Source organism: Cydia splendana, chromosome 4 (assembly GCF_910591565.1).
Source record: "Cydia splendana chromosome 4, ilCydSple1.2, whole genome shotgun sequence".
In the NCBI taxonomy this organism is placed as follows: domain Eukaryota; kingdom Metazoa; phylum Arthropoda; class Insecta; order Lepidoptera; family Tortricidae; genus Cydia; species Cydia splendana.
The window spans coordinates 16,319,104-16,338,523 of record NC_085963.1 but is presented as its reverse complement, the minus strand read 5'-3'; the positions used below and the strand labels follow the sequence as shown (position 1 = coordinate 16,338,523).

The following is a 19,420-nucleotide window of genomic DNA, read 5'->3' as shown; positions in this document are numbered from 1 at the left end:
ACTGCGCGCACGCCGCGCGGCTTCGCCTGGGCCTGCGCTGCAGCCCAGATAACCGACAGCCTCTCAATGACGTCGCTAATTACACTGTTAGACTTTACTGTCTAATTGTTTCGGCTGAGCTGCTCACAATACTTAATTTTATTTCCAACCTTTGTCTCTTTTTAACCGACTTCCAAATCTCAAAGAAGGAGGTTATCAATTCGGTTGTATGTTTTTTTTAGCTAGGTAGTCGTTATGTGTTGTCATTGCAATTGTTTGGATATCGCCAGTTACAAATACAGTCTGACCATCCAATTAGAATAATAAGCCGCGATATCAATATTCCTTCCTGAGTGGCGCGGAAACGACCTTAATCTCAACAGCAATGTTGGATTTGCCCTCAAGTTCACATTTATACCTTGGCATTCCTTCTCTGCCCTATCTGCCGCATGGGCTCTTACGAATGAAGAGCTCATAAAGCTTTTATTCGCCATTTGTCATATACAACAACGTCACACAAACGCCCACAATTTTGGCAGAATTTAACAAATATGCGTAATATCTAAACCTTACTTGAATGCATCAAATTGAAGTTCTTGGCGCTAGCGTTCAGGGGGTTAAGAGGCGAATATGTTGTTAATTCCTAAGAGCTACATATAAATGTTTAGGTAGATAAGTACCTGCTCATAATTATTACAATACGGGTCATTATCATGAACTTCTCTTGTGAGTCCTCCAACGAAAGCCAAACTAGTTTATTATACGTAAAGGACTGATTGCCTTCCTAATTTGGTCCATCAAATTGATAATAGTTACGTCGTAGTAAATCAGGCAGAGATAAAAATCAAGTTTGATTTGTAGTTCCAATAACTGTTGTCAGCAATATCAACTAGTGTATAGAGCCTCGTTGGAAAAACTTTAAGTGGCTCTAGAGCCGGCTGAAATGAAATGAAAGCTGCTTGAAATGGGAGCAAAGAGCAATTAGTAAGATTGGATTGGTAATATTTTTTTCTGGAAAATGACGGAAAAACCACTCCTCAAGTATTTTTTATCGTGGATTGATTTGTTACCTGCTTTCTATTGTAACATGGGACATGGGTCATATAGTTGAATTTATCAACTATATGACCCATGTCCCATGTTTTGTTATTCATATTAAACCATACTTAAATAAATATCTTAGTGACCGGAAAATCCTGGAAAAACGAATTTTAGAGCCAAAAAAATATATTTTACAGTACATATGGTCCTATTTTCCCGCACTAGTGCGTAAAATAGCACTTTTCGTGCGTATGTCAAAAGTTTAAAGAGCCATATGTACTGTAAAACGTTGTACGATACACGTGCGAATAGGTAATTCGCAACTCGTGTCGATTTAAAACACTCCCTTCGGTCGTGTTTTAATTTATCGCCACTCGTTTCGAATTTCCTCTTTTTCGCACTTGTATCGTAAATAACTATTTCATTTCTCATGCTCTGAAATAGGGTCATTGTTGTTCTAAAAGGTGTGCAGAAAACGATACGTTCTGCACTAGAGCATTTTAGGTTCCAAGTTCGATTATTTTTTTTACGATAAGCAATTATAATTTGAGTATAAATGGATTTGTTACACAATTTCCATTCTGATATTTGACTCCCCATTCCATAAATAACGATACTTTTGCCTAAATTGTTGATTGAAAGTACCCTCAGAAAATACTATAAAAATGTATACTTAGTCATGTTTAAAAAAAAACCGGACAAGTGCGAGTCGGACTCGCCCACCGAGGGTTCCGTACTTTTTAGTATCTGTTGTTATAGCGGCAAAAGAAATACATCATCTGTGAAAATTTCAACTGCCTAGCTATCACGGTTCATGAGATACAGCCTGGTGACAGACGGACGGATGGACGGACGGACGGACGGACGGACAGCGGAGTCTTAGTAATAGGGTCCCGTTTTTACCCTTTGGGTACGGTACCCTAAAAAAACATTCATTTTACTTTCCTCGTATTCGAAATGAAAAGTAGAGTGTTTAACTCGGGTGAAAGGCATCATTTCCCTTGGTTAACAATCTACTATTAAACACGTCACTCACGTACCCGGGACCCGGGGCCGGGTACCACGGATATTCCATTGATACAGGTGTAGGTATAATCTAATTATGGTCGACGGCAGCAGGTCTATAATGATTGATTAGCTTTTGATCTTGTCAAAGCCGCATTGTGGTTATGATTATGATTGGAAAATTCTGCCAATAAAATAGCTTTTACACGTGTTCTAGACTTGGTTAGTGGTTAATCTGGTCATGGACCTAGGTAGGTAGGTGCTATAGTAATACAGCGATATTATGATATTATTGTATATCTAAATATTGTAATAAAAAAATCTGTTCCAAAAATGTTCTAATTAAGGATATCAGGTGAAAATGTAAATAACTTAAACAAGTATCGAACTTGTTTCGCATCCATCGTGACCCAATTAAGTATAAAACAAAAACAAATTAGGGCGTTTACCTAGACCCCGTATTTTTGCAGTTGATATGTCGGCAGTAAAATTAGTATTCTGCCTATACATAGAAGGTCGCCTTGTGCGTAACGTCCTTTATCACCACGCCATACGAAAAACTGATACCGCGGGAAGTCATCGCATCGAGGAAAATTGACTACCGTTATAGTTTTCCCATCAAAGGAAACGCATGTTCATAAATGCATTTGTTGACGTAAGTGGACTCGAAAGCAATAATACTTATTTAAAATCACCAGAATATTAGTTTATAACTATTTATTTTTAGATTAAATTTTAATTTTTGTGTGTGTTTGTTGTTTAGTTGAACATTTAATATTAAAGTAGTATTAAAGGTTACCCTATGTATTAAGCTGTAACTTGAGCAGGCGGCTTAGCACGGTCGCGTTTTTATCCCTTGTCACCATGCCTGTCACGTTCTAACAAGTATGTAAGTGCGAAAGGGACGCGCATAGTGATAGTCGATAAAAATGGAACCGTGCTGAGCCCGCAGGAACGTGAATTAGCGGCCGAAATGCATTCCGTCATTGCCCCTTGATGTTTGTGCTAAGCTACTTTTCTGGATCATCATCATCACAAACTTACAAGCCAGGCTCTTTCTGTCAATTGATGAAATTAGATACGATACGTGTAATCCATGTACCTATGTAGATTGTTGGTCTCTGCCTTCCTCCTCCAACTTTTCCTCCTATAATGTTCTTCATTTATTATTTTATTTGTTGTATCGTAGGAGGTATACAAGCATACTTTCTGTTTTACCATTATTGCTCGCAACAAACAGAACTTCTGAATGGAACACTAAATAAATTCAAGCAACAAAATACACAATGCCTCTTTCAAAGCAATTACTTATAATGTTCCAAAATTATTTGTAGCTAACTTGTGATGATGGCAAAAAAATAAATTTTGGGTCATGTTAAGCTAACGATCGCAAAGGTTAAACAAGTCACCGTGAAGATCATTTACACCCTTTATAACGATAGTTGTTTTGTGGCCATTATTTATTTTAAGGTTACAAATAAAACAAATGTCCTAAATCCTGGTCGCTCGGTAATGGCTAGAGAGCTGGCCAATATTTTGGAAATCCAAAAAAATGTGTTCATATGTGTCTCCGGTATCAGGTATACTACCACTGGTACTAACACAAACGAACGATACCTACAAATCACTACACATTATAAAACAAAGTCCCCCGCTCAGGGACAGGAACCGGTTACCTTAACCGGGGTTTTTCATAGGGTTATTTTAGAGGTGTTTATAAAAACCCCTACCATAACGGTAACCGCTTAATAAGGTAACACTTTGATTCGGTAACCGTATCAGATCGAGTTAACCTCTGTTACCGGTAACCGAAATAAAAACCCAGTCTATTCAGTTACCTCATTATGAGGTTTTTGACCAGTTCAAACGATTGTAATCTTTACGCACACTTAAATTCAACTTATTATTGAATAACCGAGGTTGGCATGGGCGGTCTATGAAGCCTCCAGCACAAACAAGTTTTTTTGCCTTTCCTTTGTTTATCTTTATACCTACTTGTGTGGTGTGTTCTTATTATAAATATTATTATATAAAATAAATAAAATAAATAAAATAAATAAAATAAATAAAATAAATAAAATAAATAAAATAAATAAAATAAATAAAATAAATAAAATAAATAAAATAAATAAAATAAATAAAATAAATAAAATAAATAAAATAAATAAAATAAATAAAATAAATAAAATAAATAAAATAAATAAAATAAATAAAATAAATAAAATAAATAAAATAAATAAAATAAATAAAATAAATAAAATAAATAAAATAAATAAAATATATAAAATAAATAAAATAAATAAAATAAATAAAATAAATAAAATAAATAAAATAAATAAAATAAATAAAATAAATAAAATAAATAAAATAAATAAAATAAATAAAATAAATAAAATAAATAAAATAAATAAAATAAATAAAATAAATAAAATAAATAAAATAAATAAAATAAATAAAATAAATAAAATAAATAAAATAAATAAAATAAATAAAATAAATAAAATAAATAAAATAAATAAAATAAATAAAATAAATAAAATAAATAAAATAAATAAAATAAATAAAATAAATAAAATAAATAAAATAAATAAAATAAATTAATTAAATTAATTAAATTAATTAAACAAATATAACAAATTAAACTAATTAATAAATGAAATAAATTAATTAAATTAAATAAATTAAAAAAAAAAATCAACAAATTAAATCAATTAAATAAATAAATTTCATAAGTAAAGTCAATAAAATCAACAAAATATAAATAAAGTAAATAAAATAAACAAATTTTTTAGTATTTTTTTTAGTTCTGACGGCACATCACTAAAACTACTTTTCTCAAAAATGGACGGCAAAGTCGACTTTGACGTCTAAAAAATAGGTCGCGAAGCGCGTAGTTTATGGTCAGTCAAAAATTAAAAAGTTAAAAACATTGCAGTCTCGATTTTGGGACTGCAATGTTGCATACAAATTCCATTATTTGTCGAGTTCCAAACTTTTTAAAAGTTGAAATGGCCATATCAAATGAAGGCACAGGCCCATTAAACAGCCAAACAGATGATTAGTACCGCGACTATTTAGCTGTCTCAAATAGGTTGGCGTATTTTCGGCAGTAAAATACACTTCTATTTTTTTTTTTTTTTAATAAAAAGGCGGCAAAGCTAATTTTTTCAATTGTTTCTACTTTTTTCTGTGAAAATATATACGTAAGAAGGTTGCTTCTGTAAAATATTTCTAAAATATGTATATTTCTCGCACCATTTTTGAGAAAAGCACTATATATGACTCGGCTGGAAGGCTACTTGCTGGCTTCGGATTCAATTAAACGGACTCCCAAGGTCGTCCGTTTAATACGAATCCTCAGCCTGCAAGTAGCTACTTCCGAGCCTCGACAATAATGTACTATTAATGTAGCAAACCAGTAAGCAACCGATAATAAAGGTTACCATAACTGAATGAAAACCTGTTAAAAACCCTTAACAAAAACCCTATCGCGATGGGGTTTTGAGATTAACTCGGTTAAAGGTTAGGGTTACCGTTTCAATAAGGTTACCATTACAATCAGGTAACAGTATGATAGGGTTACCGAATGATACGGTAACCGAATCGATTGGGTTACCGAATTGATAGGATTAAGCGTAAAGAGGGGTTTTCCGGTCCTTGCGGCCCCGCTGCGTCTGTTTGTGTGTTTGTATGTTCGCGATAAACTCAAAAACTATTGATCGAATTTTCATGCGGTTTCCACCTGTCAATAGTGCTATTGATAGGTGGGTTAGGTTCTTGAGGAAGGTTTAGGTGTATAATTTGTTAACCCGTGTCGCTAGTCTTGAATTAGGCATAGAGTTAGACCAAGAAAAATCTGCAGCGATTTTGATAGCCCACACAGTGCAAGTGTTATTTTAAACGTCAAACGACTATGAAATTATGACGTAAAAATAACACTTGCAGTGCGTGGGCTATCAGAATCGCTGCAGACTTTTCTGGGTGTAACTATATTCATCAAGCTGACAGTTCAAAAATAACAATCGAATATCAGTCTTATTCATTGAAAACAGAACACATTTTTGTAGTACCGTATGTAGGGGATAATTATACTCGTATCTCCCTCAGCCTGATAGAGGGTTAAATACAAGTAATTTATGTAATATGTACAATTTGTAGTAGAGAGTGAATATAGTGGTACATTTTTCCTTGAGACAGGTGAATTACCTTTCCACGTAATAAGTAGGTGAGTTGGAGTAGTTCGGTATAATTTCCTTGAGGGTATTTTTACGGAAAAACCTTTAGCAATTTGTGGTGAAACTAAATGCGTCGCCTGCATTGCCTGCTTTATCTTATTGCTTTTAATTACAAATAAGTAGTTGAAATGTTGTTTTAACCTGTTTTAATAAAGTGGGTTTTACTTTTTAACTATATATATTAAGTATATCTAGATCTTGATGATAGGCATATCTCTACGTGAATGAGATGAGTAACAAAAATAGGTAGCATCGCTAAATATCTTGAGAACTACTTAATATATCCATTTGAAATTTGGAATATCACGAACAACGCTAATCCAATTCCAGACACATTGAAAGTGTTTTTTTTGTACAATTAACTGAAACCGCTTGTGCTAATATTAATAGGTACCCGAGCAAGCGAGAGATTCCAAATTTGAACCACGAGCGTAGCGAGTGATTCGAAAAGCGGAATCTTGAGCGTTGAGAGGGTTTAAAGGCACGAGGGTTAAACAAATTTTGCCATCGAGTAAAAAAAATATCATCACACCAATGCGAGTAAAATAGGTAAATAGAAATAGAAACAGAAACACCTTATTTGGTGTAAAACATAAAACTTAACCTATAATACATCTTATTCTAAGGTACTAACTGTAAAACATCAAACAAAATCAAACCAAATCTATTCAAAATTAATGTTATAAAATATTTATCATAATTTAAAAGTCAATTCTACCAGCCAATATAATATAAAATATAATAATATTATATATTAAAAAATATAATTATATTTGAATACATTAACTACTGTTATTACAGTATTAATGACCTTGCCCGCCATTGTACAGTGAAATTCAAATAATTAGGTAAATAAATTAATGATCTACATCTACAGTTATAATTGTGGCGAGATTGGAACGGTCACCGTTTGGGTTTATTCGTAAGGTCGACTGGTTGCCGGACAACTATTCGTCGGGGGTTTGGTCAAAACAAAACGTGATCAACTTGCCTCGATTATTTTGAATTTAATTACGTTTTCATATGCATGACAAGTCGGTATTACTTCCATCTATTTTTAGTTTGAAACAAGTCATTTTTAAACTGGCTCTACTTATGGAGCGGCAGCGGTTTCATACAACATCGAATAAGTATAGATGTGACGTTGAAATATTTATGGAACCATGTTACGCATGTGAGCGTGTTTACCTACTTAGCTACGTCGAAATTTATACTCTTTGGACATTTACAACGGGTTAGGAAATTTCGACAGTTAATACGAGTTTTTTTTTCCATCTCAGTATGTTACCTAACACTTCCTGACATTTTGTCAGCAGATGAAGAAAGCGCAAACGGAAATCGTATGTCAGTGGTGTCTGATCTCTGACAATACTTTCCGTCAGTTCGTTTTTTACTTCGCATTTCAACACAAATCCTTTCATAATTTATCAATACTTGCCCATCACAACACCCAGGAAGGTCGACCTCATTCGATATCCTTACTGATAAGAGGATAAAGGATAACTCACGCTAGAACGGTCTGTAGGCCTTTTTCTTAACGTTGGGGAAATGCGTTTACGCATGCCACCTGGCCCGGGGGAACCAGGAGCGATGACGGATTAACCAGTAATAGGACTACCGTCTAAAACCACCAACGAATGCAGACTCCGCCTTGTAGAGGAGCGCAGCAGGATCACTATCAGCATTCGACTGCGTACGTGAAACACGTTCGACGTGTTGCCTCTCTGTCGCACTTGTAAATTCGTACGTAAGTCTGAAAGGAAGGCAACGCGTCGAACGTGGTTCACGGTGGGCCCTCTGGGCCGAGGCGTCCGACACGTCATTTTCAGAATCAGAATCAGAATCAGAATCAGAATCAGAATGCATTTATTCGTTATAACATAGGTACATTGTATTGGTCTTAGGTATATTAGTTAAAGCATAATTGCGAACGCTATGTTTTGCCGCCTAGGCGTACGAATTTGTTTACCTATACTATATATATACTAAGTTCATACATGCACAAGTCTAAAGTATAGTGCGACATAAAATAGTAGAAATTAAATAAAATGGAACTAAAAAATTTGCATCCTAAATTGCTGCCATGTTAAGCATTTTACGTCAAAATGTGACAGTCACGTAGGAAGTGGCGCCCTCAATGATTTACTACAATTTCTTGTCAAACTATACTCATCCTTCATTAGTCAAATCAATTACAAAAATAATAAATAAGAACAGAAAGAAAGTTCATAATAATAATTTAAAACTATAAATATTAAAGAATGTCAACAATGAAAATTTCAAACAAAGAAAACTACAAATAGAAAAAATTACAAAAATAGAAAACGAGCTATAAATCATTATCATTCAAGAACTGCTGTATACTATAATGTCTTTGATACTATAGTAACATTTCTTGATTAGCAGTGATTTTAAAGTCTTCTTAAAATGTACAATATTTAATTCTTTTATAGTGCTCGGAATTTTATTATATATTAGAGGTGCCATTCCTAGCACACTTTTGCGCATCATGGCTGTTTTACATACTTTATGGCATAATTCATTTTTATATTGAGATCGTACAGGGAGCTTTCGTGTGTCAGCAATTTTATCAAAAAGGTTTGGATTAGGTACATTTTACGAACAGAAATTTCCAAGATATATAGGCAGGGCAGAGTTAGGATATTTAGTGATTTAAAGTACGGAATAACACTATCCATAGTTTTTAGACCACACATACATCGTACACATCTTTTTTGGGCTTTAAGTACTGCATCTTTATCAGTTGCATTGCCCCAAAAGATGACTCCATATCGTAGTACCGATGCAACAAGTCCATGATATGCAACAAAAGTAAAGCTTCATTATTTACTACCTTGGAAAGTTTATGAAGAGCAAATGCTGACTTACTTAATTTTTTACACACTTCATTTACATGGTATTTCCAAGTAAGTTGGCTGTCAATCCTAGAAATTTAGTCACTCCGATAGTCTCTAGAGTCGGTGATCACGTCTAGAAAACGAAGTGTCGGACGGCTCGGCCCGGGCCCGAACTTCCTAGCTAAAGTCATCCTTAACATGTCCTTATTATCCTTAACCCCTCCATTCCTCTTGCCCCGGAAAATAAACTTATGTTTCTACTCTACCTTGCCTCACATATTTCAATTACCGGTACTATATTTACTGTGCACTGTCACATTAGGTGTGAGGTAGGTACTTACTTTGAATTACTTACCTGTGTTTACTCATACCACAATTCCCATACGATATTAATATGTAATGAGTATACTATAAAGCAAACTTACATATAGTAACGGCACCAGTCATGGGACATTTAAGAGGAAATTTGGAGTATTTGTGATATTTTCCTGATACATGTAAAGGTTCTACCGCTTAGCGTGTTAAAAGATGAAAGTCCTATCCGTCTTTCATGTTTCAGGCGTATTATATCAAAGATACTACAATTAGTTTCCATATACATTACAAATTAAAACTATGTTTTTTTTCTCCAGTCATGGACACCATTGCTCCAGTAATGGAACCCCGGTAATGGACGTGGATCCAGTAATGGGCCCCCTATAATGGACATTACCTTATCGGTCTAAAATATTAGAATGAAAATAGGGAAAAACTATATTAATTTAAAATAAATGTATTTAATTCAACAATCAAATATTATACCATACTTTAGGAGCTTTTATTGAATTAATTAACTACGGAAATTCACAGTATCAATAAGTGTAATCAGAGTACTTTTCCATTTCTTTCACGGAATAAAAACCTCGTTTGTTTAATAAGATGGGGGGCTTTATTACCTCCACCACTTGTTCTTTACGGTACCACGTTTTGTCGGGTTTCTCCGGCCATTTATAAGATTTTCCAGAAGAAAATGTCATAGTGCTTACTTCATATTCATTGTTGTTAACATTATTTACAATGCCAGGAAAATGTTGACCTTCGTATAGCACTATTACGTAACTACCATGTGTTACTTTCATTGGAGAAGGGAACAGTGTACTTAAAGGCCCATCGTCCAATTCCAACGCATCAGACGTCACGCTCTCATCACTTTGAAGATGAAGGATTTCAGTTTCAGTCAATTTAATGTTGTTTCTTTGTTTTTTTACGTTAGTTTTTTTGTTGTTTGCTTTTTCATTTTTCTTTTCTTCTCGTTGTATGACACGGAGTTCTTTCTCTTTTAGTAGTTTCTTTTTTTCTTCTTCCTTTTTAGTACTATATGCTAACCATGCGGGACTAGTGATAGTGAATGGAATTTTTTCTTTAATTTTGCGCTTCTTATTGTTTCTTAATTCTTCTGTTTCTGGCCAAAATAAGCTTCGTTTGAAGGGTGAAGGTATGGTATAATTTGAAATGGCTGCATTAGTGTTTTCATCTGTACATAAATTTTCCTGGTGGCTTACATTTGGCTCATTTATTTTAGCAGGTGTTTTGTCATTTTCTACTGGAGAATCTTGGTTTGATTCATTTGGCCCATTTGAATTTACAGGATTTATCTGTAAATCTTCGTGATGGCTTACAGTGCTAAAACATGACATGTATGCATTTGTGTCTCTTTCGTCTAGACTACTGTCATTATTTGTTTGAGTCAATGGATTTGATTTGCAGGTAGTGAGACTATTGGGTAATATATCGGCTAATCCATCAATAGTCTGCTGACTATTGGCCCAAATCAAATATAGCGATGTATCTTCACTGGGCAAAAGATTTTCGAGTTCATTGCGGCTTTTGTAATAAAGGTCTTTGAAAAGCTTCAATTTTTCACTGGTGAAAGTTGTTACTATCTTGTCCTCTAATGTTTTCAAAAATTCGGTTCGATGCAATGAGTTATTGTTTTTTTTTGTTCCTGGTTTGACTTTACTTGACATATTCACGTATTCAGGACCAAATGGGTACAGTCCACTAGCTCGAAACCCATTTTTAATTGTAGCAACAGTGATTTTTTCTAACGCCGTCTTAAAAACTGGTGCAAAATCGTGTTTTTCGAGCACTTGTCCTAAATTTTGCATTTTCCAGGTTCGGACCTCTTCTCTCCATGATAATTTCAAAGGCCGAAAAACAGCCACGTCCATGGGCTGCATAATATGAGTGGAATGCGGATTAAGGGCTACTACTTCAATTCCATTCCGAGAGCAGAAGTTGGCTAAGTGTAAAGTCAAATGTGAGGAATGTCCATCCAAAAACAATAGAACTGGCTTTTCAATGTTTTCCTTGATTAGCCATGGATTAAAAACATTCGTTACATATTCATAGAATGTTCCTGAGCACATCCAGCCGCTTTCAGAGCGACCAATACCCCAATCTTTTGGGTAAGTGGCTGATATTGCTGGCGGTATTCTTGCATAGTCGTAAACGACCATAGTAGGTGCAAGATTTCCCGCAGCATTTCCGGTAATTAGAACAGTCAAATTTTTTTTTTCGTCACCTGAACACGAATAAACAAATTTTTGTCCCGTCTTAGCAAGTACACGTCCTGGTTTAGGATTTAGAAAAAACGCACTCTCATCTGTATTAAATATTCTTTCAGGATGTTCCAGAACTTGTGACAGACCTCTTTTTTTCAGATCACTTTCCACTTCGGAAAACCACTTCTCAATTTCGTCCTCAGTGACGTTGTCTCTAGCCTTGCACAAATTCTGAGCAGTACGTTCAGCAATCTCAGGGTGACGTTTCAGAAAAGCGGAATACCATTTTTTACCAGGTCTATTTTTGGTGAAAGGTGTGTTTTGTTTTTTTTCGATGATTATACTTTGTACACTATCCAATAAGGTGTCTTTTGTAACTGGTATATGTTTATCCGCCATATCTTTAATCCATACTTCTAATATATCCTCTTCTGTTTTAGATAAAACTGTACTGGGTCCCATTGAACACTCTTTGGGACTTTTACCGGTGATTTTATTGTGTAAAGTTGCTCTAGGCACGTTAAATCGTTGGGCTGCATCATTTATATTTGATCCTCTTCTAACAGCATCTATCGCCCAACCCATCTGCTCCGGAGAATATTTCTTTATTGGCGCCATATCTAAAATAAATAAATAAATCAATGTAAGTAATTTTTGTACATGCATTGGCAATTTTTTTTTTGTAAGTACTTAACAAAAAGTGGCAAAATTGATCTGTAATAGACGAGCGTACCGGACCGCAACCTTGGTCCCATCGAGGCGTGTCCGACCGTATGGAAGTTGGTCCGCCGTACACCCGTTAAGGACGCAGCTATCAGTGAGAGCGAGAAAGAGATATTATGACCGGACCAAGGTCGCGATCCGGTACACCCGTCTGTTAGCACTCTCACGTATAGCTGCGTCCTTTTCGTCAATCACTGAATTAAGTGAGATGTCTCAAGTGCCTTAATTACGCCTCATAAACATGGTCTTAATTCGTGAATTAAGTATGTATGGTTCATGTTTTATTCGACGCCGAGCCCCCAATAGAGGTATTTCCACGAAAAACGAAATTCCTTTATTTTCCTGGTTATTGCTTTTGGCCTTTACATATTCGAGCGATAGAGAGGCAGATAAATAAATATTGATTTTGATTTTACGCAGTAAGGCCTCTGCGGCCAAGGAAGACCCCTCAGAAAAATAATTACTAGACCATAGACATTAGGATCATAGTTGGCCAGGCTAGACAGTCGATTTCGATCGACGATACGGGCAAAGACATTAGTCGATACTCGAAAATCCCCTATAAGTACTACACCAATACTACACACTCGAGAAATACCGTAAATCACCGGTTTCGCGGGTTTCGTCGAAAATATTAAAATTTCCTGTCTAGCTTTATTCCGCTAAAACATTATACTTACTTTACTCTTTGGCTAAAACTTTCGAAACGGAACGTAAAAAAAAACGCCAATTAATCTTTAGCCCCCATTCGCACGAGAGCTTTTTCAACGCGTTAAAAAAGCGCTTGAATATGTCCACACTCTAAATTCAATTTAACGACCAAGGCTTAAAGTCGAAAATCCAACAACACTTGATAAAAAGCGCCACGGCTGTCGTGTGAATAGATACATGGTTATTCGTTTGTGTCATTCAAACGCTTTTTTAACGCGCGTTGAAAAAGCTGCCGTGCAAATGGGGCCTTAGTTTTGCTAGAAATACTATTATTATCTATGGTTGTTTGGCGCAAACCGTCAATGATGCTTCGTTGACACGATCTGAGAATCTCAGACTGAGATGGTAAGTAGTTAAGTTATGTATTATTGTCATTTTATGTAGAATTCGAATAATGTCCATCGGTATTCTATTTATATGCAGTATATATATATATATATGTGTGTATATATATATATAATTATATATATACCTATATAGTTTATATATGAAACGTCAAAAAGGTCACACTATCGAGAAAAAAATAAAGTTGACGTTTGTGGCAGTATGGCAGTCGACAGCATTACCGCAGCAGTATTGCAGCGCGACATTACTGCTGACTGCATTCCTACTGTAAATGTCAAAAGCGATATTGCTGCGTGTTGTTTTGACATTTGCAGCAGCAGTGCAGTTGTCTGTTATGTCGCGCTGCCATACTGCTGTAGCAATGCACCCGACTGCATTGCTGGAAGAAACGTCAAACATGTCATTTTATAGAGGAATTCATATTAAAATTGACTTTTGTGGCAGTATGGCAGTCGGCAACATTACTGCAGTAGTATTGCAGGACTGCATTGCTGCCGCAAATGTCAACACTTCGGGCAACAACGGTGCTTTTAAAATTTGCGGCAGGAATGCAGTCGGCAGTAATGTCGCACTGCAATACTGCTGCAGTTTGGATACGAACGGTACTTTAATGTTTAGTGTCAATGTTGACTACTTCACTACTTACCAACTAAGATCATGTAAACGAAGCACGACCGAGTTTATGGCGGGAAACTTATTAGCTGTCACTGTCATGACATTTAAGACTTGACTGATCAATTCAGACAGTAAAAATATAATTTCCAATTTGATTTCAATAGCAGTCCGTCTCTAAAGCAAAAGCGTATGCGAGCGGGACGAACTGATATTTAAATTGTAAGTATTGGTTATTGGATATCATATTCATATTGGTATTCGAAGTCCGAACATATTTTCAGACATGTTTGTTAACTACATTTTACTTAATGTTTTGTTCAAACATGAAATTACGGCATGGCAAGTATCATTCTATAGATTGTCTCAAATGTCCCATCATAGGAGGTATGCAGTTTTACAGCTCCTATAATGGGATTGGGCAAATTACCACTATTAATTTACATCTATGGAGTTCAATTCACATTGTGTTTTATACCTAATCTCACAGTAATTGCAATTAACAAAACACATTGTAGTTTACACGAAGTAATAATTAATTAAGATTTAAAATATGTACTCACCTCTCTTAGCGAAGTTGGTAAGAATTCTGACTGATTTTTTTTTCAGTGATCTGACAACTTTTGACTTGGCGCTAATTCCTTAAAAAAATACCGAATTTAACGAAACTTCAAACTTAAGCAGCTCTATGACTCTTGTTTATGGTAAAATATTGCCAGTATTTATTAACTACTTTTAGATACTTATTTTACAGGATTTGTTGTTTTATGTCCCATTACTGGTTCCACGTCCATTATAGGGGTGTCTACTATAAGTACGTGATAAATGTCTGGTATTATGAGGTCGTACCCAGAATGAACAGACCGCATAAAATGGATTTTCCTTTAATGTCACAAAACCGTATCACCAGTTAAATGACGTATGTCAATGGAAAAGAAAGCCGGAGCAGCTACCTAACAACTTTCAGACCATCGTGTATGTTATTTCAAATACAATATCTGGGAAACCGAGCTTTGCTCGGAAAACATATAAAAACTCAAAAATGCGTGTTTTCTCAGAGATAAGACCTAGCTAGATCGGTTTATCGCCCCCGAAATCCCCTATAATTATAGCAAATTTTATCAAATCGTTAGAGCCGTTTCCGAGATCCCCGAAATATATATATAAATAAACAAGAATTGCTCGTTTAAAAGTATAAGATAGATATATACATTCAAGGTAAAGTAGGTACCTAAATAAGATCGTAATATGTATTCATTAACTATGTATAATAATTATCGAACACAATTAAAGCTTTTGTACTGTAGCTATACATACATAGTCGTGTTATAGAAAGGTAGGTAAGTAAGTAGATACTTTTGGTGCGAAGTCTCATTCGCTACTATTGATACTAACTGTAAGGTGTATTCGGGTATTACCGAATGTCGGATAATTCCGAAATTCAGATGAAAATCACCCTTAATTCCATCATAATAAAAGTCTCTTTCGGAATTATCCGACAGTTTTCGACATTCGGAATTACCCGAGTAAACCTTAAATAAATTCTACCTCTGATAATCAATTTGTATCTTTTTTGTTCGACTTCGTCTTAGCAACAAGTTGGCCCTGTTCTTGAAAAGCGGCGGAAAACGCCTTGCACCATATTACGCAGTTTCAATAACAGTAAGGTCAGTAGTTCGACGGCTTTGACATAACTACCGTCTCCCTACTGTTACTTTTTAGGGTTCCGTACCCAAACGGGACCCTATTACTAAGACTCCATTGTCCGTCTGTCCATCTGTCTGTTTGTCTGTCTGTCTGTCCGTCTGTCTGTCACCAGGCTGTATCTCATGAACCGTGATAGTTATTTGTGTGTGATAGTTATTATAGACAGTTGAAATTTTCACAGATGATGTGTTTCTGTTGCCGCTATAACAACAAATGCTAAAATGAGAATAAAATAAATATTTAAGTGTGGCCTCCCAAACAACGTATGGTACTACTTTACCGCCCTAGGGGGTATAATATGTAGGAACTGTAAAATAACATTGGAACCAAAAAATCTATTGAGTTAAGTTAAAATCTAAGGATCTGAAGACGGCTGTGGAATAGGTCCATCCTTAAAGATTAGATTTCTCTTCTTTCTACTGCACAACTGTATTGAAATAAGCTTAAAATTGTATTATTTATTTGTATATGTGTTATCATCATTGTCGCACAAAAAAAAATTGAGTTAAGTACCTACTCATAAGATAAAAGCGGTTTTACGGCTAGCTATTGCATTTCAGTGGTGAATGTTTATGCTTGAAGTGGGTGGATGCATATAGTAAGTGTCCCACTTTTACGAGGATAAGCTTTTAACTTCCCCCAGGTAGGTGACACTTATGTTAGGTTAAAGGTCTTTGGACGTATATATGCTCTAGATATTGGGTCTTTATATACCTAACCCAGTAAACTGAGCCCGTAGATCGCCCGTAGATAGGTATGTAATACGTAGCAGTGGCGGCGCGTCCATAAAAGCCGATTCCCACCGGCTTGCCTGTTTTTGGACGTTTAAGCAGAGTTGTAAAGGAAATATGTAAGCCAAATTAGCCCCGGCTTGCCTATGGATATGTTTTACGCGCCGCCACTGATACGTAGGTACTCAAAAACAAACATACATGGTAAATTAAATGAGTACATACTTACTCAGTTTTTCATAGTACAGTTACCTAAAAGGATTATCATTCACGATCTTAAGGTTCTACCGTTGCGGAAGAGACGATTAAAAGCCAACAAGTGTGGTGATATAAAAAATACATGCCGTACCTAAGTGTCAAAAGGAAGGTCACTAAGCCCGTGTGCTTATAGCAAATGTGAACACAATCAAACAAACCGAAGCTCCTGAAACACTTAACAAATAGTGAAGTAAATATATGTAGTAGGTATTAAGTAGGTAGATAGGTACCTAATAACAGTGGATCGATTGAAGTAAAATAGTTACAACCGGACCCAGTGTACCATAATTGGGTAATTTTATTTTAATAATAAAAATAACAAAGATTCCTCCTCCTTTCTTTAAAGCCGGTTAAAAACGCTAAGAATTTTTGCCAAGTTTGAACAGAAAAGTAGCACAGTTAATGACTATAGGGTGGCAAAGCGGGAAATATGCCATGGGCACCTGGCTCCAATATGCCCGGGAGGCCGGTAGCATGGACCCCACATTTCCAACATTCGATGAATTTTTCACGGGCCCCCGGTTGGTTAAGAACAGTTACGCCTGATGGTGGAAAGCAGTGATAGAATAATACAAGTGTATTGATGCGAAATTAATTCGTTTTTATTTTTAGAGAAAATGTTTCTTACGTGATACACGATTGACGTACATCATCAAGAATGAAAACATGTCACAAGAATAAATTCAAATATCAATGACAGTGTAGACAGCCAGCACTTTCCAACACCTTCTCCTGATGGATGCTCATGTGGCTGCAGTATGCACTATCCACACATTAGCGTCCTTCAGTGTCCAGCGAACTTCACTGTACCTAAAGGCTTCGTCATTATATCCGCTAGCTGTACTTCAGTTGGGCAGTAATTTATGTTGATCAGCCCTTGCACAAAGTGTTCGTGTATGAAATGCTATCGCACGTCTATATGCTTAGATCTTTTGTTGCAAGAGCCAGATTTTACTAGCTGTATTGAGCTTTGATTGTCAACATGCAGATTATCTTTTGCTTCTATATCTGTTATTTCCTTTAAGAACGATTTTAGGTATAACGCTTCTTTACAGCATTCTGCTGTAGCAATAAATTCAGCTTCTGTAGATGAAAGGGACACTATGGGTTGTCTCTTGGATGCCCATGAAACAGGTCCATTTGCTATCATAAGTACTGAGCCAGATGTGCTTCGTCTCGTCTTCGGATCTCCCGCATAGTCAGAGTCCGAGTAGGCATTTATAATTTCTAACGGGCTATTTCTTTTAAACAGTATGCCCTTCTCTTTAGTTCCAACTAGATATCTGATTATCCTCTTCACTTTTACGACATCTTGTTTAGTCGGATTTTCAACATTTCTGCTGACTAAATTTACAGCCTGTGCGATGTCAGGTCTCGTTCTGGTCGATAGATACAGTAGACTCCCCACTGCCTCTCTATAGGGGTATTCAGTGCAGCAGTGCAGCAGTGCAGCAGTGGTAAGCAGTGATAGAATAATACAAGTGTATTGATGCGAAATTAATTCGTTTTATTTAGAGAGAAAATGTTTCTTACGTGTTACACGATTGACGTACATCATCAAGAATGAAAACATGTCACAAGAACAAATTCAAATATCAATGACAGTGTAGACAGCCAGCACTTTCCAACAACACCACTACAATACGGAGTGTACAAAGTAATTTTTCACCTCAGCAGCTCGAACAAGGGTACTTTGCTCACTGTGTGTGTCTCACTCAGTGAGCAAAATGCGATTTTGCTCACTGAGTGAGACAAAATGATATTCAAGTGACCTTTATAGTCAAATGTCATTTCAACATGCGGGGTCTAATACAAGTTCGATATACTTGGGTTCTATTATCTCTGTCCCTCTAGGTATGTTCTCACTGCTTAGGGTGAAAAATTTTGTGTACTACACGAGATCAAAGTTATTTACATCTCGTGCGCTTTTGAATCCCTTACTACGCTCAAGATTCTAAATTAGATTCACTCGCTACGCTCGTGAATCTATTATAGAATCTTTCGCTTGCACGGGACTCAAAATAAGCACTCGAAGAAATATCAAACTTTGATCTCTTGTTGTACAAATAACTATTAGCTTACACAAACAGGTAAAAACAGTTAGTTGCTAACTAACAGAAAAAAACATTTATAAAAATATCGAGATTTAAATAGGACACCTCTATATACATTTATACAACTTCCTCTGCAAACTTTATACGAGTACCTAAGTAGGTATAGTATGTACCTATACCTACCTAAAAAGGAAGATGTTAAGGAAACCATAATCCAGTGATATTTGGTGACTTGAGCTAATTTTGCGATTGAAACACGCTGTATTTTAACGACTTACTCCCTGGCTGTATTTTAATTTAAATTGACTGTACTTGTACTTTATTACAAGTTTGTCGTGAGTCACGCAGAGATCAAAACCGATTATAAGTACCTACATACCTATGTCGGATCTAATTGTTTGTTAGTGAGCTATTAACGCAGCGCAGTTAACAACAATAATATAATTATTGCATAACTAACATCAGTTAACATAATAGTCAGTCGCATACAGATTAATTGTTCAATGTAGAACACCTATTGTGATAGTTGTTTACTTACGTTGTTTCTCGTATTAACTTTGGAGTCGAGTAGATAATAGGTAAATAACTTAGCTAATTCTAAAAAGTAAAAATAGTAGT

General features: G+C 35.6%; 1 long non-coding RNA gene across 1 annotated transcript in view; it reads right to left on the bottom strand.

The window, feature by feature from the left end:
- The window catches only part of LOC134790059 (uncharacterized), a 509,644-nt gene that overhangs the window by 215,673 nt on the left and 274,551 nt on the right, over positions 1-19,420 (bottom strand). The window lies entirely within an intron of this gene.